The sequence below is a fragment of the Oryctolagus cuniculus genome, chromosome 14 (genome assembly GCF_964237555.1).
Source record: "Oryctolagus cuniculus chromosome 14, mOryCun1.1, whole genome shotgun sequence".
In the NCBI taxonomy this organism is placed as follows: Eukaryota; Metazoa; Chordata; class Mammalia; order Lagomorpha; family Leporidae; genus Oryctolagus; species Oryctolagus cuniculus.
In genome coordinates, this window is record NC_091445.1 from 88,494,297 (window position 1) to 88,518,204 (window position 23,908).

At 39.6% G+C, this 23,908-nt stretch overlaps 2 long non-coding RNA genes across 3 annotated transcripts in view; one reads left to right on the forward strand and one right to left on the reverse strand.

Annotated features, from left to right (window-relative positions):
• LOC103349641 (uncharacterized) overlaps positions 1 to 21,472 on the forward strand; it is a 45,502-nt gene extending 24,030 nt beyond the window's left edge. For both annotated transcript variants that reach the window (XR_011382159.1, XR_007922442.2), the window contains exon 4: positions 21,290 to 21,472. This is a non-coding gene — a long non-coding RNA (uncharacterized lncRNA). The remainder of the gene's footprint in view (positions 1 to 21,289) is intronic.
• Positions 7,095 to 15,916, reverse strand: LOC103349642 (uncharacterized). The gene is made up of 3 exons (XR_007922443.1): positions 15,471 to 15,916; positions 9,987 to 10,105; positions 7,095 to 7,447 (listed from the first exon to the last, which is right to left on the reverse strand). It is a non-coding gene; the product is annotated as an uncharacterized lncRNA (long non-coding RNA).
• Positions 21,473 to 23,908: the final 2,436 nt, after the last annotated feature.

Here is a 23,908-nt window from a genome sequence, read left to right on the forward strand (position 1 = left end):
ATCTATAAGAAAATTAAATAAAAATAAAGAACAAGCCCAATGCAAAAAGTTAGAAATGAAAATGTGAAATGAAGCAAAGTCAGCTGAAGGAAAGAATTATCAAAAAGAACTAAACTAACAGAAAAAAAAACAAAATCAGTGCTTTGAAAAACAAAATAAAGAAAAGGACACTCGTTTGATCAAGAAAAAGAAGAAAGAAAGTATAAGCCTCTACAATTAGAAAAAACAGATAAGAAATTAACATGAAAACAGAAAAATTAATATTTTAAAAACCACTTCGCATGGTTTAGGGAAATAACTTTGAAAGCCTAAATACATTTTTGGACAAGAAATGCAAATTGACAAAATTGAGCCTAGTGGAGAGAAGTTACACAAACAAATGCTTTTTCCTTAAAAAAAAAATTATTCACTTGAAAGGTAAGAGACAGATAGAGATGGAGAGATAAGCAGGCAGGCAGACAGCTCCTGTTCACTGGTTCTCTTCCTGAATGCTCTCAATAGCCAGGTGGGTCAGGTGGAAGTCAGGAGCCAGCAACCAAATCCAGGTCTCCCATGTGGGTGGCCAGGACACAACTACTGAAGCCATCACATTTGTTTCTCAAGGCGCACATTAGCAGGAAGTGAAGCCAGAACTCAAGCCCAGGCCCTTTGATACAGGATGAAGCGTGTCCCAGCTGGTCTCTTACCTGCTGTTTCAAACATCCGCCCCAATATGTGAGCTTTAAGACACAGCCAAGGTAACTACAGACAGCCCCATGAAAGATAACCATCTCCAGATAGGTTTAGGTGAGAATTCAACCAAATCTTTAGTGATGACATGATTGCAATGATTTTTTACTAATCCAGGTCATAAAATAGAAGAAAAATTGGAGTTTATTTATTTTTAAAAATATTGATTTATTTATTTGAGAGGTAGAATTACAGACAAAGAGAGGGAAAGACAGAAAGGTCTTTCATCTGCTGGTTCACTCCCAAAATGGCCACAACAGCTGGAGCTGGGTCAATCTGAAGCCTGGAGCTTCCAGGTCTCCCACACAGGTGCAGGGTCCCAAGTACTTGAGCCATCTTCCACTGCTTTCCCAGGCCATAGCAGAGAGCTGGATTGGAAGTGGAGCAGCTGGGACTAGAACCGGCGCCCATATGGGATGCCAGCACCTCAGGCCAGGGAATTACCCCGCTATGCCACAGTGCCAGCCCCCAAAAGCTTCGTTTTCTTAAGCAGTCATGACTCTAAGGTGAGTTGTTTCCCAGCTTTGTCTCCTCTCCACTACCTACAGATTGCTCTAAGGACACCAGGGAAATGTATTAGTAGCTGTCTGCACAAATCACAGGCCTCCCTCCCACTGCACATGCGATTTCTCCCCCGGTTGCCTGCTTTGTTCCTGCTACGTATGCCCTAAGTCTGCTATCAGTCAGCCAGTTCTTTCAGGAAGCGTGCTCTGGTGCGCTCTTCTTGGATCTGTAAGCATCAGACTATTAACTGTGTGCTAATCCTTGTTACTCAGTATAAATATTTTAACTTTTGAGCCTATCTGATCTTCTAGAACATAAGTTTCTTGAAAGCAGGGACCATGATTCATTTAACAAACCTCAACCAACGTCAGAGAAAGTGACATCTCCCAGGATTCAAATGCATTTGTTGATTGATTGACTGTGCCTGATTGGGAAGCCAGGGAGAGATCACGGTTGGTACACATGATGGAAATCTTAGGATGGACTTGCTCTGCTTGTTAAGTTCAACATTTGGCCTTTAGTTGATATAGAGATTTTTGCCTTTTTAGGATAAGGCAGAAAGAAAAGGACCATTTGGAATCATGGATAGAAAAACAGATATACACAAGGCTGCTGTTTGGTCTGTGGCACTCTTGTTTATTAATTTTAACTAGAATACTATGGCTAGGAAGTTGTGTCAGTGCCTTTGACATATATATAACATATATATATATAACTATATATATATATTTGCATGCCTATATATATGTGAAAGACAGTTTGCTAATGTTAGAAAGCAGCTGGTTAAGCAATATTCATCTTCAGAGCCGCTTCCGCCTGGAAACAGGCTACCCTGTAAACATATACCTAGCAGTGGCAGGTGATAAGTCTTTCAAGCTAAGTGATACATCACGCCATTGGTTTTCTAAGAAATGTCATCTGAGGGTAATGAAGATTCCAGTAGATAAGTTGCATGGGAATCTGATATAAATAAAATATGATATTACTTTTCAAAGATAGGTTTCCTAGCTTTTAGGATATTTTTATTCCATAATTTTTCTCTAGCTGCTGCCTTTTGTTAGTGTCTTTATATCAGCTTTGTAAGAGCAGAGAGACAGGGTAACAGAGAACATCAAAATGCTATGCTAAGTTCCTAGTACTCATAAACATGACTATCAAGTACTATTCAGTATTTACGATGTGTCAGGAGCTATAACAAGCACAGCTATGTGCATTGTGTAATACTCATTAAAACCCTACATCAACCCTGCAAGCTTAAATTGGGGGTATTAAAATTTGGCAACAGGGGTAAGCTGTCACAATTACATAATTCCTGCTGATTTCTCATTCTTTGTGTTTAAAAAGAATATATGGTAAGAGTAAAGGTGGAAAGAAATGGGCCCAATTGAGAAGTTGAGTTTATTTTTGCAGTTGTTTATTCCAAAAATAATCTTCCTGTTCACGGGTTCAAGGGACACCCTGCCAACAGACATAGTACTATACTTCAAGTAGTTTTTTCTTGTCTAGTGTGTTTTGCTGCACAGTTGAGAAATTAATAAAGGTTTCAAAGCTAACGCTCATGCATGTTCTGAGAATATTTAGGAACATGTAGGAAAATTTAAGTCCTAATCATTTAATGAGTTAGAAATATAAATAAAATTTACAGCCTGTGATCAGAGTTAAATTGGTATGAGCATGCAACAATAAGAGAAAACTGGATTGACCACTTTGACACTTAACTATTCTTGGAGAAATTCCTGATTTTTGAAGAGGCAACACTTGAACTGAGTGTTGAAAGATGGGGAAGAGTTGACCAATTGTATTTTTAATGGTACATTAAAAAATATGGAGCCTGTGGCCACTGTGGCCCCCACAAGCAGCAGCCAAAAGCAAACGCATTACAAAGCTCCAACAGCAGCAACCAAGCAACCAGACTTGGACCATCACAACTCCCTGGACATTTTCTATTCCCTAGACTTTAAAGGTCCCGAGATGACAAAGCATGAACTTGCTTTATGCATATTTGATGGGAGTTTGATGTCAGTGAATTCAGAAGTACCAAGAATGAAGGAAGCTTGACGACTCCTGTTCTGAAGTACTGGGGGCCTCATCATCTTCATTTTTTTCAAATTCTATTTCTTTGTTGAATGAGAACCATCATAGCAGTTCCATCCCTCTGAGCAGTTAATAGTTCCTTCTCAGATCGTTAAATAGGGATTACCCTCTTTCTGCCCTGTACCCCATCCTGCACTGCTTTTGAATTTTTGACAATACCATTAATCAGAACACCAAAGGAAGATCATTAATTACTCTTGAATTTCTGGGAAGTACTAATTTGAGTGAAAACCCTAAAGGATCTTTCAGCTCTTGTTTCTGTACACAGGAAATAATGGAAAAGAGTAAAATCAAGAGAAAAGCAGATTTTACTTTTCCACAAAGACTCGAGTGTGTATGAAACCCCAGATGGAAGTTCGCGGATGGTAGCCTGTCGATTTTGCAGCTGTCTCTCCACTGGTTCAGAAATGCCAACTGTGGGCAGGACCAGTGGAGAAAGAGACAGTATTAGAATATGAACTAAGTGAATTGTTTGGGAGTTGTCCTGCAATTACAACCACATCCTAGAAACTTGCATCAATCAAAGTGTTTGGGAATATACAGAGATGCAAGAGTAGGAAAAAATGTCCAAAGTCCTGCCCTGTAATGCTTAGACTTCCTTTGACAACTCTTGCATTCGAGAGGATAAAAAAGGGAGAAGGCCAGGAGATTAAGTGTGTACCCTAAGCAGTCCACTGGAGCACTTCCTGAGCTCCTTGAACTCTTTAAACAATCTATGAATGTTCTTGCAGAGACGAGCATGCTGGGAAGGAGTCCTTCCTGCCTGAAAGAAGTAATGTGGCCCCAGACTTCTGCTGCTTGCACTGCTCTCTATTTTCTGGGGATGGAAACTTGAGAGCCAATTAAGTAGGTTACTTACTGGGAGTCCTACTGAATTCCATTTCCTAAGTATGTAAGTGCCTACTATATTCCAGGCCAGGGAGGGAAGGGAAGGAAAGAGAGAAGAGGGAGGAGAGAGAGAGAGAGATTAGAGAGACACTGCAGTCTAGTAACAGTAGACACCTGTGGGCTGGGGTGGTGGTTGGATGAGGTGGTGGTATAGAAAGGGGAACAACTGGTAGACTGAGATTACTCTTCATCTTTTTAATTGTTTAAATTTCTTAAGAATGCATTTGTTATCACATATAAACTTAGAAACAAATGTAAAATAAACTATGTAAGAGAATGAAAGCTGAAAGATTAAATGAAAAATATTCATGTACGCATTCAGTGTAGTCCTTGGTGCCCAGTTGATAAACAATAGTGGTTTGTAGACATGAGGACTTGGAACTCAGAGAAAGTTCTGGTTTAGATGTGTGCACTTAGGAGTCCTTAGCATTGTACTTGTAACAAAAACCATAAGAGTTGATGAAATTACGTGAAGAAAAAATGTTGGGGAAAGAGGGCCTAGGATTGAACTTGAAGGAATTTCAACAGTTAAGGACCAAGAGGAAAAGAATGAATAATCATCAAAGGAGTCTTAGAAGGGACAGCCAGTAAGGCAGGAGGAAAATGCTGCCCATCTGATCAAGGTGATTGATAATCAGAAGAGGAGGTAAGCATGATGTTGTTGCAAGTCCTCATGAGGGAAAAACTGCAAAGTGAGCATTGGATAAGCTAAACTGAAGACTTGGGCCAGCTCCTGGGCTAAGCAGGCAACAGGCTTTGATCTCGGCTTTCTGGCTCTTTGTTTTAAATCAGAACTTGGCTTTTGTTGTGGAAACAGCCTCTCAGTTGATCATCCAGAAGTTGACTCTGATTCATATACAATCAAAAGATATAACTGATGTCATGGAGAAAAGACAGAAACTTTCATTATGTTTATTTCATTCTTTCTGTGCTGATTAATTTATAACCTTTATTTTTTTTAACAAAATGATATTTTTTCTTGAGTTATCATTCCACAGACAGCCACCCTTTTCCTAATTTTCATTTTTATGAAACTGGACACTTTTCCATTCATAGTTGGAAAAATGATGGTTGTCTGACTCTCTTAGGAGAGAGATAGAATCGCATATAACATTACAATAAAAACAGGTAGCAAAGCCACTTCATTTCAGATGACTGGAGAACTTCCAGAAGAACAGAGGGGTTTGATTCTATGCTGTTTTCCAATTATATAGCATTTACTTTAGGGCTCTCAAAATTGTGCTTTTTTTTAAAAAAAAAAAAGAGGAATAAAATAATTATTCTGAGCCACGCCATGGGAAGAGCGGGAAATGAAAGCCGTCAGTGAGATGTAATGAATCTGCAGTTGAGGATGTCATTCTGAAGAGCTCCAACCTCTGCTTAGAGTCTGAGCCAAGGATATTGAAGGCTAAGATGACTTACATCACCCCTCCTACTCTGTCAGTTCCTGACATAGTGGAGCGTGGGGTCAAGTTCAACATTCTGCACCATTACCTTCATACTGGTCCAGTTTTGAATTCCAGGGGAGTCATTTTCTTCTATGAACATCACTTTCCTGGTCTGTGAGTTGGAGATAACCATCTGCATACTCATGGGGGGTGAGCCATACTGCATAAATTAATGCAGGCAATGCTCTTGGCATGCAGGAGACACTCCCATTACACAGCTAAGATTCTTAAAACTGAGAGTTCCCCCTGTAGGATTGTCAATGTGTTCATGTCTGTCTGTCCTAAATTCATGTAGGAAATGCCTTTCTGTTTTCCCTAATTGGCTTCTCCCAAACTTCAACATTGCCTTTAGAAAGATCACAGGTATGATCCTCAGTCAATAAACTCAGCTATGCACAAGAACATTTTACTTTTGGTCAAACCCAACTTGATTTGTACTTTGAGAACTTATTTGTTCAAAGAAGGCAGGAATTGGATCCCAATCGATCTGAGACTCTCTCCTCACTCCTTTTCCTCTCCTTTGCCTGAGATTCCAAGTAAATGTGGGAATCATGCCAATGTCCAATCCTGGGAGAGAGGGACACTTGTTATTGTTTTTTTTGTTTGTTTTTTTGTTTTGTTTTGTTTTGTTTTGTTTTGTTTTTTTTTTTTGGCCCGCTACCCTCTAATGCCATTCCCAGGGAAACTTGTTCTTAACCGTGCAGGGAGTAGCTCTGAGGCCCGTGCTGTTACCTCGACCTGATTGTCCATCCTCATTAGTGGAGGAGGACAGCTGTTTTCATTTCAAGTTGAATGTGCTCTAGTGGCACGCCAGCCAGGACATGGGTCTTGAAAGCCGTGCTTTCTTTGCAGCTTTGTCTAGTTATTTTGTGTAGACTTTGAGCCACATAGTGCTCCTATAGTCGCTGGTTTTTAAACTATAATAATAAAAAAAAATACTTGCAGTTATTTCTGCCCTCCCAAACTGTCACATCCCCCATTTGTAGCAATGAAGGCAAAGCCAAGGACCTTCCTGGAGGAAGTAGAGAAAGGGGTCTGCCAGAGAGGGAGAGCCCACAGATCAGGGTTGCACATGGACTGCCCTGCCTCTCAGACATACAGATCTATCATGGAAGCTAAGGCTGTCACCCTGGGAGCATGCTGAGGTTCTACGTGGAAAATGAAATGTCATGCAGAATTTACCATGTATGTGCAGCTCAGCAGAAAGACATTTTAAAAGTGCAAGTTTTGTGTTTTTCTTGGAATGAACCATGACTGTATATACTGACTTAATGAATTTAAAAATCTCCCATTAGCAACACAGGAAGGCTGGTTACACAGCCCAGCAAGAAGTCTTGAAACTGACACACTTGTTATCAAAAAACACACTAAGCCCAAACACTGCACGTACTTTGGAAAAACAAACTCATTTTCTGTGCTGCTTGCGTTTTCACGGAGGACATGCATGTTAGCATTAGAAGACTTTTTTCTGGAGCCAATAATTCTGTAGAATTTATCAAGAGGGGAAAAATAAATGTCTGCCTTCACTCTTTACTGTTCTTTTTTATAAATATGGCTTGCCTATCATCTGTTTACTTTGTCCATTAAGAGTCTTTGAAGGAACATAATTCAGACTTTGGTTTGCAGAAAGGACAAAAGGGATGGGACACAGTATTTACCTACTCGACTGCAGCAGACCTTGGTGGCCATCTGGTGTGCCATGTTGTTGGGTAATTAACATGCTTCCACACTTCTATTTGGTTTCCTTTCTGAAGTGCATCTGAAAATGTGTGCTAACAGACTGCCTGCAACACAAAAGAGCCAATGTTAAAAAAGTGGTTCTATCTATCCCCTTTCAAAAAAAAAAAAAAAAAAGAAAAAACAATGAAAAAATACAGCCCAAACTTTGTTTTGCCACCAAAGGCAGAAGCTTCCCTGGGAGCTGCCAAAGACTCCAGCTCACAGACGGTACTGCTTGTTCGTTTTAGTCAGCACATTTGGTGAGCAACATTGTAGGCCCAATATTCCCCTTCCTTTCCATCCGGCTTGTCATCCAAGGCCTATGGGGGAATATTTACATGATCAAACGTTCATGGCCACAGAGGTGCAGCCTCATTCATGGATTCAATTGAATCTGGGATTGGTTCTCGGCGCTTAACAGCTTGAGTTTGTTTTGCCAAATTACTTTATCATAACTATAAATTCAAGTGAGTCAACCTATTGGATGGAGGCTCTGTGTATCTGTGTGCTGGCATTATAGACTCAATTTAATCTATAAGGGGGAGAAATTATTCTTCCTGGCACAAAGCCTTCCAGGAGAAATCAACAAATAGGTCACATAAACAAGTCTAAACAATTTCTTGCTGGAAGATTTTACTGTACAATATGTCAGGGCAATTGCTTCATGCAGAAAATATCTGGATGCATTTTAAGTCAACCTGAATGAGTAGATGAGAAAACTCAGGCTGTCATGATGAATTTAAGTGAAACTATTTATTACATAAATTAAAAAAATGCCAGTAAAAAAGGGCTGAGGGTAAATGAGGGAATAAAAAAAATTTTCATTGCAGAACATTAATCGCACAACATGAACCTTGAAAACTAAATTAGTGGCTTGATATTTGATATTTCCTTTTTAACAATGTAGAAAGATCAGCTTGATCTGGTTGGACACAAACCATCTTCTGATTTAAGAGCAAATACTGTTTTATATTTTAAATGGGGTTATATACAATGGAAGTGAAATATTCTCAAGGCATAATTATTGCCCCTTTGCATGGATGAGAAAACTGAGGTTCAGAATCATTAAATGACTTGTTCATATGTACTGTCTGCTTAGATTAAATGGAAATAGAATCTGTTAGTCCCTTCTCCCTCCTTTCTTTCTCCTCAAATTGTTGTGTGCCTGCTGTCAATCTGCTGTCAAGACAGTTAGTTGCCTGGGGTACTAAGAGGCAAATGACAACAAGATCAAAATTTGGTTATAGTTCACCTGAGAAGAAACAGAAAACAAAACAGAAGCATGCAGTTGTGGATATGGAGAGTCCTGGGGACAGATGAGGGCTCTAGGGTATGTGTGTGTGTGTGTGTGTGTGTGCGTGTTTGATGTGAAAGGGAAAAAATGGGTTGAAAAGGGGAAAAATGGATTTCAGGGGCCCACAGGAACAGAGAATTTCGTGGGCAATTGCTCTAAGTGAAATAAGATATCATTCTCGTGTTGCTGCTCTCCAACAGGCTCCTTTTAATCAATGAATTCAATTCTAATGGCACCAGAGAACAAGCCACAATTGGCGTTAATGTCTAGAATAACATTTATCTCGTTGAGACCTTGTCCCATCTCCAGCTAAGAAGGCAATTCTGAGTTCAAGTTAAAGATGCTTGTGCCATACCCCAGGAAAACCTGAATGTGCATAAAATGCCACTCAGCAAAATGTTTGATCCTTCCAATCCTCCCAAATACTATTTAAATCCCAGAGAAATAAACCCTATCTTAAAAGCTATCATAGAAAGAAATTTTAGATCCTTTTCCCTGGAAGTGGTAATATATTTTACTGTACAGTTGTGAAGAAATTCACAGGTAGAACTTTAAATCTCTGCCTCTGATTTACCCATTTCATCTTTGCTTGACTTAGCTAAGAATACAGCTGGTTCATATATGATAAAATGCTTGCTGTTTTCATCCACATTAAAGGGGGTTAATTACCTTCAATTTATAAAGCGGCTCTATTTTTAAGGATATTTTATATGTATTATATTAAATATTTTATGTATTACATATAATATAGATTTTTCAAATATCCTTATTCATTCACTTGAAAACAGCAGTATAGAGAAAACAGATTGATTCAGATGCAGAGCCAGGTCTAGAACCCAGGTACTCTGACGCAGGATGTGGGCATCCCAAGTGACATCTTAATTACTGTGCCAAATGCCCACGGTTGAGAGGAGAGTCTTACTGAAGCTCACCATAACTGTGGCTGGCATAGTGTCCTAACATTGTGTCCTAGTGTTAAGCAGCAGCCTGCAACGCCAGTATCCCATATGGGAACCAGCTTGAGTCCCGGCTGCTCCCCTTCCGATCCAGTTCCCTGCCTGGGAAAGCAGCAGAAGATGGCCCAGGCACTTGGGCCCCTGCCACCCACGTGGGAGGGCTTGGATGAAGCTTCTGGCTCCTGGCTTTGGCCTGGCCCAGTCTGGGCTGTCGCAGCCATTTGACAAGTGAACCAACAGATGGAAGCTCTCTCTCTCTCTCTCTCTTTCTTTCTTCTCTCTCTCCCTGTGACTCTGACTCTCTGACTTCAAACTAAATAAAATAAAGCTTTAAAAAAGCATAAAGAAACTCACCATGGAAAGAGATGAAGCCTACTTTGCTCTGTTTGCGGTGGGGTTAGAAGCTCTGGGTGACATCCGGCTCCTCTCTCTCGGACAAAAACACCTCTTCCTCCAATCCAGAAATCCTAGAACTACAGGGCATGGGCAGGTCAGACAGTGGGGGCTGCGAAAGCTTCATATTTCATCTAACCTGAGTTCTTCATGGCACAGAGAGGCTTTACGATGTGTCTGAGGCTAAGAGCAGAGTTGGCCTAAACCTGGGGTTTTTTGGTTTTATTTGTTTTGTTGTGTTTATGTTGTTGTTGTTGTTATGTTTTGCAGTGTATTTTTACAGCTTAGTTTTTCAATGACTGTAGCATTAAGAATCTACTTATCTATAGTTTCTAATTTGTCTTCCTTAGCCTTTCTTATGCCAATTAGTTCTATCAGCAATCTATTTAATAAAGTGCAGCCTACATTTCTATGGACATAAGCGTGTCTTGTGTGTTTGTGTGTTAATATATTAGGGGTGGGTGGGCTTTGTGGCCCAGTAGTTAACAACCACTTGGAATGCTTGCATCCTATATCGGAGTGCCTGGGATTGAGTTCCACTTCTGCTTCTGGTCCAGTTTCCGGCTAATGCACTCACTGTGAGGCAGCAGACGATGGCTCAAATATATAGGTTCCTGCCATCCATGTGGATTGAACTGCAACCTCCTGGCTTCAGTTCATCCAGCCCCCACCATTGCAGGCAGATGAAAGCACTCTAGGCTCGCTCTCTCCTTTTCAAGTAAAAGTGAATTACTTAAAATAGTGGGGCTGGTAGTGTGGTATAGTGAGTTAAGCTACCACTTGTAACACTGACATCCCATATGAGTACCAGTTCCAATCCCAGCTGTTCCACTTCTGATCCAGCTCCCTGCTAATGTGCCTGGGAAAGTAGCAGAAGATGGCCCAAGCGCTTGGGTCCCTGCATCCCATGTGAAGACCCAGATGGAGTTCTTGGCTCCAGCCAGAGTGGCAACTTCAGTGGGAACCAGCGAATGAAAGATCTTCCCCCTTACCCTCAACCCCAGCCTGTCTTGCTTCCTCTCACTCTGTAACTCTGCCTTTCAAATAAACAAACACATCTTAATCAATTTAAAATAGTGTAGAATTTAAAAACTCTCATTTCACAAACTTAGTTTTTGAAAACATCTGTCTCTGATAAAAGGCAGGATCAACTAACTCATGGTAAGCATAATCTAATCAAGGAAAAGCAATGTGTTTGTTCATTGGCTTAAACATTTTTATTATAAAATGTGATATGCAGAAAATTAAATAAGTCTCCAGATGCATTTAAACATTTGTCTTTAAAACAAATGTTCTTATAACTCCATCAAATCATGAAATAAATCGTGGCTGGGAACGTGGACTTTCTCTTTCATTTTTTACCAGTTTTCATTAGCCACTCACCATATAGTTACCCTGATCTGTTTTTATTTTGTAGTTTTACTTACAAAATAGATCAATTCTGCCTGTTTTTCAACTGTATGTAAATATAATATAATTACTATTTTACAACTTGCTTTTACTTGGCTATCCATTTGTAAGTTTATTTAAACAAATACATATGTATATAAGTATTTGGAGTTTATTCAGATATATTTTAAGGTGTTTCTATAATGCTTTGTCAAATATGTTAAATAACACAATAGAAAAAATGTCAAATGACTTGAACAAGTACATTGCAAAAAATACCTTGTATATTCTAAAAAATACTTATTTTTGATTACTTTATGTTTCAAATACCTTCAAATAACTCTGTGAGATGTTTCTTTTCATATGATGTTTTTCAATGAACAGAAATTTCAATATTGATATAATTAAACTGGTCATTTATGTATTCCACTGCAATTTGTATTTGTTTATGACATACACTGTGATAGTGAATAAACTGGGATTAAATGAAAAATATTCAATCGAATGGGGGTATCTACAAAAACTCCTACTTAATATCATGTTTAGTTATTATAAAAGTTTGAATATTTTTCCTCAAAGACTGTGAACAACGTCAGAATGTCTGTTCTTGCCGTTCTTTTCAACATTGTATAGGAGTTTCTAGCTAGGTAAATTCAGCAAAGAAAAAAAAATCTAGATTGGAAAGGAAAAAATAAAATTATCTTTATTCAAAAATAAGTTGATCTCAGAACTGATAAATGAGTTCAGCAAGGATACAAGATTAATATATAAAAACATTTTTTGTCTATACTATCAATGAGCATGAAATGAAGAAAACAATTCCATTTACATTAGCATAAAAATAAAATTCTTGGAAGGATATTTAACAATAAAAATACCCAAGTTTTACACAAATACAAAACTTTATTGAGAGAAATTTAAAAATATATAAATAAATAGAATGGCATGCCATGTTTATGGATTAAAAACAATAATCTCTTTAATATGGCAATATATCCTAAATGATCTAGACATTCAGTGAAATTCCTATCAAAATTCAGGTACCAGCGTTGGTACTGTGGCGTGGTGAGCTAAGCCTCCACCTGTGGCACCAGGGTCCAATATGGACGCCTGTTCGAGTCTCAGCTGCTCTTCTTCTGATCCAGGTCTCTGCTATGGCCTGGGAAGGCAGTAGAAGATGGTCCAGATGCTTGGGGCCCTGCACCCTTGAAGGGAACCGGAAGAAGCTCCTGGCTCCTGGCTTCGGATTTGCCCAGCTCTGGCCATTGCAGCCATTTGAGATGTGAACCAGAGGATGGAAGACTTTTCTCTCTGTCTCTCCCTCTCTCTGTAACTCTACCTCTTATGTAAATAAGAGGCCAGCGCACCGCGCTGATCTGAAGCCAGGAGCCAGGTGCTTCTCCTGGTCTCCCATGGGGTGCAGGGCCCAAGCACTTGGGCCATCCTCCACTGCCTTCCTGGGCCACAGCAGAGAGCTGGCCTGGAAGAGGAGCAACCGGGACAGAATCCGGTGCCCCAACCGGGACTAGAACCTGGTGTGCCGGTGCCACTCGGTGGAGGATTAGCCTATTGAGCCGCGGCGCCAGCAATAAAAATCTTTAAAAAAATACTCAGTTTCCCTTTTTAGCTGTAATTGATAAGATCATTATAAAATTTGTATGGAAATTCAAGACCAGAATGGTCAAAATAATCTTGATGCACAAGAACATACATGGAGACCCCAATAGCTAAGACATGATATCAACCCACATGTTCATCGACTAATAACTGGATACAGAAAATGTGATATATATATACAATGGAACATTACTCAAACATAAAAATGGAATCTTGTCTTTTGCAACAAAATGGATGCAGTTGGAAACCATTATGTCTCATTATGTCTAGTAAAATAAACCAAACCCCAAAATGCAAATATCATATGTTTTCTCTGATTTCTGGTAACTAATATATAAAGTGCAAAAAAAGAAATTAACATGTTAAGATGTGATTGTTTATAGGCCTTGCTTATACGCCTGAAAACAGTGGTCTTTTTACTTATTACTTGTTGAATTATTTATTTAGTGAAAGATTAAACCTGTGACTCTAGGGTAAATTGAGTGTATGTTATTGCAGAAATTAAAATAAAAAAGGAATACAGAAAGAGTGAAAAAATGGAAATAAGGAAGGAGAATAGAGGGTGGAAATTATCATTATTTGTGCTTACAATTGTCTATATGAAATACATGAAACCTATCTATATAAATAAATAAGTAAAATATTTTAAAAACTTACTACAAAGCCACAGCAATTCAATATTATAGTATGATGCTGCTGTAAGAATAGAGATTTAGATCAACTAAATAGAACTGAGAATGTGCAAATAAATTTTTACATTTATGCTCAATTTTCAACAAGGATGCCAAAATCACTCAATGGTGGAAATAGCAACCTTTTCAACAAATGGTGCTGGGAAATTGGAATGTTTAGATTTAAAAGAATGAATTTGAACCCTTACCTCACACCACACACAAACCTAAACTGAAAATAGATCACAGTTCTAAGAGTAAGAGCTAAAACAACAAAACTCTCAGAAATAAGCCTGGCAATAAACTTAAGTTAGGCAATAGTTTCTTAGGTATTACACCAAAATTACAATGAACAAAAAATGGATAAAATTAAACTTCATCAAAATTAAAAACTTTTGTTCTTCAAAGGACTCTGGCATGAAAGTAGAAAAACAAAGCACAAAGTGGGTGAAAATATTTAAAAATTATGTATCTGATAGGAGACCTATTCCCATAAAATTTAAAGGACACTTATAACTCAAAGAAATATTTAAAAATATGAGCAAAGGATTTTGAAGAACATTTCTTCAAAGGAATATACAAATGTTCAGTAAGTACATGAAAAAAATGGCCAATATCATTAATCATTAGAAAAATACAAATTAAAACCACAAGAAGATATCACTCTATAATCCCTAAGGTGGCTTAAAACTCACACATACACAAACACAATAACAAATATTGACAAATTTGGCAAAAAAGTGAAATGGGGCTGGCGCTGTGGCATAGTAGGCTGGGCCTCCACCTGTGACACTGGCATCCCATATGGGTGCCAGTTCAAATCTGAACCACCTCCCTGCTAGTGCACCAAGGAAGGTAGGAGAAAGGCCCAAGTGCTTGGGTCCCTGCACCCATGTGGGAGGCCTGCAGGAAGCTCCTGGCTCCTGGCTGTAGATCGGCGCAGCTCTGTACATTGCAACCATTTGAGGAGTGAACCAGCAGATGGAAGACCTTTTTGTCCCTCCCTCTCTGTGTCTATAACACTACCTCTCAAATAAATAAATAAAATCTTAAAAAACAACAAAAGATTGAAACCCTGGGCCAGTGCTGTGGCATAAATTTTAAGTCTCTGCCTGTAGTGCCAACACCCAATATGGGCATGGTTCAAGTATTAGCTGCTTGGCTTCCAATACAGGTCCCTGCTAATGTACCTGGGAAAGCAGTGGAAGATGGCCCTAGTGCTTGGGCCCCTGCCACCCATGTGGGAGACCCTGAAGAAGCTCCTGACTCCTGGCTCTGGCTTGGCCCAATCTGGGCTGTTAGGCCATCTGGAGAGTAAAGTAGGGGATGGATCATCTCTGTCTCTCTCCTTCTCTTTCTGTACTTCTGCCTTTCAAATAAATAAATATTTTAAAAATGGAAACCATCAGATATTGCTGATAGGAATGTAAAATGTAGCCATGATGGAAAAGCAGCTTGGCAGTTGTCCCAAATGTTAAACACAGAGATACTATATGGTGCCAAAATTATACTAGAAGATAATCAGGGCACACAAGAAATGAAAGCATGCAGGTACACAAAAACCTGCTTCTATTTTTTTATAGAAGAATTATCCCCAAAGAGGGAAGCAACATAAATTGCCACCAACTGATGTATGAAAAAATTGATTATGTCATATCCATAAAATGGAATATTATACAATTGTAACAAGAAATGTATTACTGGTACCAGTTACTACATGGATGAACTTTGAAAATACTATGCTAAATGAAAGAATACTGTCACATACCACTCTGACCTCAGAATCAACCCTTAAGGCATTCAGATCTGGCGGAAAAGCCCATGAGAACATTTCAGGCATGGAAAGTCAAGACACTGTGGAAAAAAATTATCTACATGAAGGATCTCTATGAGTGAGACCCCAGTGGAAAGAAGGGGCCATCAAAGAAGGAGGTACTTTTCTCTGAAGGGAGGAGAGAACTTCCACTTTGCTTACGGCCCTGTCTAAATAATGCCAGAGTTTGTGGATTCAAGAAGCTTCCATAGCCTTGGCAACTCATGACAAGAGCCTTGGGTGATCACTGATGTCATAAATAAGAGTGTCAATTGTTAAATCAACAATGGGAGTCACTGTGCACTTACTCCCCATGTAGGATCTCTGTCCTTAATGTATTGTACTATGTGAATTAATGGTAAAACTAGTATTCAAACAGTACTTTATACTTTGTGTGTCTGTGTGGGTGCAAACTGTTGAAATTTTTATTTAATATATACTAAATTGATCTTTTGTATATAAAGATAATTAAAAATGAATTTTAATGAAGAATGGGATGGGAGAGGGAGTAGGAGGTCAGATGATTTGGGGGTGGGAAGGCAGGTATGGGAGGAAAACTGCTATATTTCAAAGTTATACTTATGAAATTTACATGTATTAAATAGAAGCTTTCTTTAAAAAGTTTTTATGGTTCCTTTTAATTGAGATATTTGAAATAGTCAAATTCACAGTGACAGAAAGTGTAATAGTTATAACACATTCTTTGAATGGGAGCTGAAAATCTAAAATCAAATAGTGGTTATGGCTGCACACAATGAATATACTAAAAATCACTGAATTTCACTATTTAAAAGAGTAAATTTTATGGTATGCTGTTTGTGTCTTGATAAGGATGTTGTATTGAAAAGTAAATCTTTCAGGGCAAGCACTGTGGCATAGTAGGTTAAGCCACCACCTGCAGTGCCAGCATCCCATATGGGTGCTAGTTCAAGTCCTATCTTCTCTACTTCCAATCCAGCTCACTGCTATGGCCTGAGAAAGCAGTGGAAGATGGCCCAAATCTGGGCCCCCCACACTCATGTGGGAGATCCAGAAGAAGCTCCTGGCTCCTGGCTTCGAATCGGCCCAGCTCTAACCATTGCAGCAATTTGGGGAGTGAACCAGTAGATGGAAGACCTCTCTCTGTGTCTTTCCCTCTCTCTGTAACTCTGCATCTCAATAAATAAATAAATCTTTAAAAAGAAAAGTGATCCCTGTTAAATATAAGAGTGGGAATAAGAGAGGGAGGAGATGTACAATTTGGGACATGCTCAATTGGACTTGCCCCAAAGGGTGGAGTTAGAAATGTGCCAGGGGATTCTGATACAATCCCATCAAGGTTGCATGTACCAATGCCATCTCACTAATCCAAGTGATCAATTTCAGTTCACAACTGATCACACTGATAGGTCTAAGAGTCAAAGGGATCACACAAACAAGACTAGTGTCTGCTAATACTAACTGATAGAATCAAAAAGGGAGAGAACGATCCATCATGGGAAGCGGGATACACAGCAGACTCATAGAATGGCAGATGTCCTAAATAGCACTCTGGCCTCAGAATCAGTCCTTAAGGCATTCGGATCTGGCTGAAGAGCCCATGAGGGTATTTTAGGCATGGAAAGCCAAGACACTCTGGCAAAACAAACAAACAAATAAAAAACAAAACAAAACAAAACAAAAAAAACACAACTAAATGAAAGAACTCTGTGAGCAAGATCTGAAGGGAGGAGAGAACTTCCACTTTGACTATGACCTTGTGGAAATGAGATCGAAGTTGACGAACTCAAAAGGCTTCCATAGCCTTGGCAACTCATGACTAGAGCCTAGGGAGATTACTGACGTCATAAACAAGAGTGTCAATTGTTAAGTCAACAACAGGAGTCCCTGTGTACTTACTTCTCATGTGGGATCTCTTTCATTAATGTGTTGTCCAATGTGAATTAATGCTATAACTAGTACTCAAACAGTATTTTACACTTTATGTTCTGTGTGGGTGCAAACTGATGAAATCTTTACTTAATATATACTGAATCCATCTTCTGTATATAAAGATAATTGAAAATGAATCTTGATGTGAATGGGATGGGAGAGGGAACGGGAGATTGGAGGGGTGTGGGTGGGAGGGAAGTTATGGGGGGGGAAGCCATTGTAATCCATTAACTACTTTGGAAATTTATATTTACCAAATAAAAGTCTAAAAAAAAAGAAAAGTAAGTCTTTTTATACACTCAGGTTGAAAGGTCATTCTCTTATATTTGTATACTCTGTTCTAAAACTTTATAGATTTGCCATTTGGTATTCATCTCTTGCATCTAGCTGAAATTGATTTTTGTATATGGCATAAGGCAAGAGTTCAATTTAAATACTTAGGGATTCTACTTCCTTTTTATTTCTGTCAATGAAATACCTCATACTCTAGTAGTTTATTACTATCAGTTGAAACGTTGAGACTCCCTCCCTTTCAGTATAGATCCTCCTTCCAACTGAGGGCTGCATAGGCAGTAGAAGAACTGTAACCTGGGCTACAAATTGCTACTTGAATCCATTAGAATGCTCAGAAATAACTTTGCACACGTTACGAAAATAGGATGGGGGGAGTCTAGGTACACCTTTGCTTTTTGTTGGGGGCGGGTAATTAAAGGTTCTGGCAACAACACCCAGCAGCTTCCAGAAAAGTAATTGCTTAGGGCCACTCTGTGAAATCAAATGACCTAGATGAATTTTTGTTCTGTCTGAGGATGGCATTTGTAGAGTCTAGCCAGGTACTCGCCTCCAGGGCTGTCATATTTTTCTTTAAATAAAGACATCTCTTTCAGAGCACAGCTTGTCCTCCTGCCTGCACGGTTTGGCTTCTTAGTCTGGGCTGGCTATATTTTGCCTTTTCTTCCTTCTCCTTGAGAGAGGCGTTTCTAGTTTCTACAGAGAAGCAGCTATGGTTTGGAGGGGTATGCTTTAACATTAGGAGAGAAGAAAGTAAATCAGCTCAATCAGTCTCCTCTCCTTGCGGTGACTTGCAGATGGATCCTGTCCTCTCAGCCCCCGTCGCCTCTCCAGGCGCACCTCCAAACAGCAATGATGATGACAGATGATGTGCCAGTGCCTCGCGGCGCCCATCCGTCACAGGCAAATTCAGTTCTACGCTGCCTCGCTTGTGCTAAATGTGGCCTCTGAGATTGGAGTTTGGCTGTGCTCCAAGGCCCTTTTCTGGCTTCTGTCCTGGTGTTTTTATATATGATCTGCAGGTGTTACTGATCTAATTTGTCCAGGAGTTATTTATGATGTAATGCCTAGATTCTCCTGTGGTCAGTGTACCATGGGAGAAAACCCTAAAAACGGAATGACTGATGACATAATAAAATAACATCCTAGAAATAGCTGGATGTGCCTGTGACTGAGATGAGAGCATATGGATATAACTGATTTAGACTTGTCTTTGAGAATTAATTTAATTTAAAGTGAGAGATCCAGGCCAGCATTTAGCATCAGACATACGATTATAATTTTAGAATTATGACGAGATGATTTCATTTCTGTGTGCATTTTAAAGGTAAAGTGTTTTAAAGGAAATAGAGGAAAGTCTTAATGATCTGGAGGAGTAGATGTTATGGATTTAAATTGAGGATGAATTTTACTCACACAGAATGAAAGAGCGTTTTCCAAAACCATTGTGTTGAATTGTGTACTCACAACATCAACTGTTCCTGCCTTGCTCTCACAAACCCAACCTAAGTGATGGATAGACAAGATGAAGCTATGAGTCAGTAAATGTATAATATGATTGTGAGATGATTTGTATCATAACTGCTATAAGTTACTTCACTAGGGGACTTAAACATATTTGCACTTATAATAAAATGCCCCTGATTTGTTTGTAATAAAACCAAAAACAGGAGGAGAAAAGGGTCTACAGAATTCTGAGGTTAAGGAGACTGTGGCAGCACCTATCCTTGTTATATAATGTCTGCCCTTTCCAAAGACCCATGGGGAGGTTGGGGAAGACTCAGGGAAGCCAAATTAAATGCAATGTTCTAGAAAATGAGCCAGAGCCTTAGGCTGAGTACAGATTCTTTTAGTCTCAAAATAGCCTGCCTTTGCACTCCTTTCATTCTCCAGCTAGTTTGTAGACAAAAATACATCTCTTACACAAACGGCTTTCCCCACTCAAAAGACTTTGGGTATTCCCAGTTGTAACGACAATAACGGAGTTCACGATATGTGATGCCATGGTGCAATTTCTCTATGCTATGGATTAGAAAATATTTTATATGAATAATGCTTCTTTCATTTGCTGCAGCCTGAACTATTTTCCATGTATAATTTTCTAGATCTTCCCACAAATCTTAGGTTAGCTAGGGTTTTCCTTGTTTTGCATATTTGAAAGCACTGAGCTCAGAGAGGTTGAAGGGTTTTTCTGGGTCCATACAGCTGGTGAGAAGTCAAGTAGAGATTTGCCTGAAGATCTGACCCATTGTAACTGTTGTTTGCACTATACAAACAATTTTATGAACAATAAACAACATTTTTAATCTGTATTCAGTAAACAGGCATGCCACACTATCTTAGTTAATATTTCTGTTGATGCTGCTTCTGTTTTATAGTTTGAGGAACTAAAACACCAAAACCAAGGGCACTGAGTGAAGCACCAAAGTTTATTCAAATAGCAAAAGGCACAATTTGGACCTGAATGTAAGTTATCTTGATCCTCATCTCTGGTGCTTCCTCTTCTAAAACTCAGTTGGCTACAAGACTGCAGATTGGCAGGCAACTTTAGATACGTATGCAATTCCCAAGTAATAAATCTCGCTGATCCTTCAAAAATAATCAAAACAATTAAAAAGAGGAAGTACTTAGCAGATAAGCAGCACTGACCAAAAGTTTCTTCCCTTTGCTAGTTGAATTTAAGCTTAATTTAGTGTTTGACTTTAGTCAAGGATCACTTGAGTGTCTTTTTACAAATTTATATATTTTCATTTAGATTTGAAAGAGAAGAGAGAAGGAGAGGTTGAGAGAGGGAGAGAGAAAGAGGGAGATAGAGAATCTTTTATCTGCTGGTTCTTTCCTAAATGCTCACAACAGCTGGACTTCAATCCAGGCCTCCTACATGGGTGGCAGGGACCCGAGTACTTGAGCCATCGTTTGCTGCCTCTCAAGGTGGTCATTATCAGGAAGCTGCACTGGAATAGAGTAGCCAGAACTTGAACCAGGCACTCTGGTATCTGATGCAAATGATCCCAAGCAGTATTTTAACCACTGAGCCAAATGCCCACCCCAACTGCATTTTTGAGAAAGATCTTTCCTCAAAGGCTACATTCCTAAAGCAATGCATTCATGATGAAACAACAAAGAACACAGATGAATCCATGGCTCTAAAATATTTTAAGTTTCCTATATGGAATAAGTAAAATTTGGAATAAAGACATTTGGTTTTAGCAAATTAACTCCCTGGCATAGACAGCACAACTGCACAGACCTGTACCTGCCAGGATCAATATTTACTGGGGATAACAGTGCAGTCATAGATGGCCCATTGAGAGTGAGTATTTGTTCCATGTCCAGATTTTTTTCCAACTGTTGGGGTGTATGTGAGTGTGTGTGTGTGTGTGTGTGTGTGGAATAGAAAGAATTGAATACAGTAAAATTATAAAGTGAAAGAGAGGAGAGCAGATCCTCTTTGAATATAATTTGAGGGGTCGGTGCTGTGGCACAGTGGGTTAACGCCCTGGCCTGCAGTTCCGGCACCCCATATGGGTACCAGTTCGAGACCTGACCCGGCTGCTCCATTTCCGATCCAGCTCTCTGGTATGACCTGGGAAAGCAGTACAAGATGGCCCAAGTCCTTGGGCCCCTGCACCTGCGTGGGAGACCCAGAAGAAGCTCCTGGCTCCTGGCTTTGGATTGGCAGAGCTCCGGCCGTTGTGGCCAACTGGAGAGTGAACCATTGGATGAAAGACCTCTCTCTCTCTGTGTAACTTTGACTTTCCAATAAATAAATAAATCTTTGAAAAAGAGAAAAGAATATAATTTGCACTTGATTTTATTTCTCATCCTTTCCTGAACTTGCTAAAAATGTAAGGCCAGCGTGCAGGTGTTTGGCAAGGTGCTAAAGCTGCACCCTGGGATGCCCACATTCCATACTGGAGTTCTCAGTTCCACTCCCAACTCTGCTTCTGATCCCAGCTTCCTGCTAATGCACAGCTGGGCCCCTGCCACATACATGGGAGACCAAGATTCAGTTCTTGGCTCTTAGTTTTAGCCTGACCCAGCCCTGGCAGTTGCAGTCAACTGGGGAGTGAGCCAGAGGCTGGAGAAATTTCTCTCTGTATGTCTCTGTCTCCCTACATTTCAAATAAGTAAAAATAAATAAAAACTTTAAAATAAATAAGTAAAATTAAAATGTAAGGCCATTGTTGACTTACAAGTTGTCAAATTCAAACAGCACTGTCCTTTATTTGCATGTAGTTTTTTGAGCTTGCTAATCATACCTTTCATGTTTTGACCAAATGCTTTTGCTTTAACTCCTTTGTGTGTATTTCCTCCTTCCTAATCCTCTTCCTATACCTATTAATCTATGTATTCCTTAAATGTTCTCATTTCCCCCCAAAATAGATAATATAAAACTGTATGTTTTAGGACATAAATAAGTCCAAATATCAATTGTAGCAAAAATTGTGCATTATATGAACTTCTCTGTTTAAATCGCATCCTCTTCAAATAAAACAGAAACACTATAAATTAAAGGAAAATGCAGATTTGTATTAATCAACTGCTAACAAAAAGTAGAAATTTCCAGGGCAGCATAAAAATAGATTTACAGTAGTAACTATTGCATAAATTATTATATTAGTAAAGATAAAATGTATGAGGAAAATAGCACTTTTCACAACAAGTGCATTTAAAGTATTTACTTGCTTGTTATATGAACTGACTGCTTGGTTAGAATGTAATCTTCACATGGCCCAAGGCCTTGGGCCCCTGCACCTGTATGGGAGACCTGGAAGAAGCTTCTGGATCCTGGTTTATGGACTGGCGCAGCTCTTACCATTGTGGTCATCTGGGGAGTGAACCAGCGGATGGAAGATCTCTCTCTCTCTTTCTCTCTCTCTCTCTCTGTCTGTCTTTCTGTAACTCTGGCTATCAAATAAATAAATAAATAAAATCTAGGTGCCGGTGCTGTGGTGCATTGGGTTAACGCCCTGGCCTGAAGCACCAGCATCCCAAATGGGTGCTGGTTTGAGACCTGGCTGCTCCACTTCCCATCCAGCTCTCTGCTGTGGCCTGGGAAAGCAGTAGAAGATGGCCCAAGTCCTTGGGCCCCTGCACCAGTGTAGGAGACCTGGAAGAAGCTCCTGGCTCCTGGCTTCAGATCGGCACAGCTCTGGCTGTTGTGGCCAATTGGGGAGTGAACCATCGGTTGGAAGACCTCTCTCTCTCTCTCTCTCCCTGCCTCTCCTCTCTGTGTAACTCTGAATTTCAAGTAAATAAATAAATCTTTAAAAATTAATAGATAAATAAATAAATAAAATATTTTAAAAAAGAATGTAATCTTCGCAATGGTAGGTATGTTGTTGGAAACTGAGAAGTTATACAACAGAGTGGAACACAACTGCAGTGAAAGGTCTTAACTCAGACTTTGAGTAGCTAAGAAAATGTAAAGAGATAGAGTGAATAATATAATTAACAAATTGACTTATTAAATACATCTGAAATGACGTCTTGTAACAAAGAGATGACTGCTTTATTTAACGAGGACCTATTAAGCACCTGCTAGCTGAAGTCAGCAAAATACTCCCAGTTGGTATTGTGATCAGGTACAGCGAGTTGATTCTTGCCATGAGCAAATACAAGGTGGCAGATTCCCACAATGCACAGATTTACTCTCTCTCATTCTAGCTGTTACACAGCACTGTGTTATGCTACATTTCAAGGCTGAGTCGTTGCCTTTCGCTTTTGCCCATGTCATAGAAGTGTGTTCATTCTCACTCGGACTTCTCTTACAGACAACCAGAAAAGAGCCACCCAGCCAAAGACAGAGTTAATCTCTCCACCTGCAGACATGCTCAAGAACTGAGCTGCAAGGTTGTGGCAAGCCAGGGCTGGCAGACTGGTTCTGGCCTTTATCAGAGCTGTGCTGTCAAAGCCACCCTAAGGGTGTGATGCTCCTGCCCCATCTCCTGGGAAACCAGCGCCCTTCTCTGCAGCTGCAGGAAAGCCCCATGTCCTCACTTAGCAGGGTAGTAGTGCCTGGGATTGCCACTCTGCCGTTGTCTTCATCTATCCGTAATGTAAACTAGCTCTTTCCTGTACCCTCAAATCTTGTCCTGGGTATTTTGATTCAGCCCTGGGGACAGGGACTGAGCTTTCAATCGCACTAATACATTCGGGAGCCTGGTCTGGTCTAAAGGAGACTGAAT